Source organism: Abrus precatorius, unplaced genomic scaffold, assembly GCF_003935025.1.
Source record: "Abrus precatorius isolate BTA unplaced genomic scaffold, Abrus_2018 Scaffold4, whole genome shotgun sequence".
Classification (NCBI taxonomy): Eukaryota; Viridiplantae; Streptophyta; class Magnoliopsida; order Fabales; family Fabaceae; genus Abrus; species Abrus precatorius.
The window spans coordinates 8178162-8178993 of NW_020874384.1; positions in this window are offsets into that span (position 1 = coordinate 8178162).

Genomic DNA, 832 nt, shown 5'->3' on the forward strand with positions numbered 1-832 from the left:
TTTGGATTACTAAAGCCTCTGCGCTTTGAATCATTTTTTTACTCTGTCAATATGAAATTGATTCAATATGTTATTTATTATTCTTGGCTTGCAATTTTTGAAATTGTGAGTCATTAGTTGTGTATATTCTTTTGCTCCATGCTGATTGATGCATCAAAGGAGTTTGATGTAATGTCTACAAGTTTTTCTGCATTTTGTTATTACCTCTAGTATTTTCTCTTGGTACCTAATGTTGTAGCTTCTGGAATTTTTGGTTTGGCGCTAGTTGCACATGTAAGGTATAAGGCTTCAAATTTGAGACTAAGTTTTGTAGCAATTTTTCTTGGGCTGAAGACTTTGTTGTGGTTTCTTGATTTACTTTAGTGACATAAAATAGGGCTCTTAACCTATTTGGATTAAGTTTTTTTTTGTTGAAGATTTCTCTTATATTCATGAAGATTGACAAATGCAATGGTTTGTTCTTGTTATTTACATATTGTTTCAGCCTTGATTGACTTGATTATTGGGCTTCTTCCAAGTGGTTAAGTGTTGAGGTATCACTTCTGTTTGGTGGTTAAGTTCTCGTGGATTCATCTTCTACCCTATGATGGTTAAGCTTGATTTTGCTTCATTAAGTTTTCAGCTTCTACCTTATAGTGGTTAAGCTTGATTTTTTCTTCCTCATGGTTTCAGCTTCTGCACTACGGTGGTTAAGCTTGTTTATTGTTTTCTTACCTTAGTGGTTAAGCCAATGTTGATGAAGGCTTCTTCTTTGGACGGTCAAGCATTGATTTTTGTTGTTGTATGGTTAAGTGTTGAAGCTCATTTTTTGTCTATTATTCTAGCTTTGATC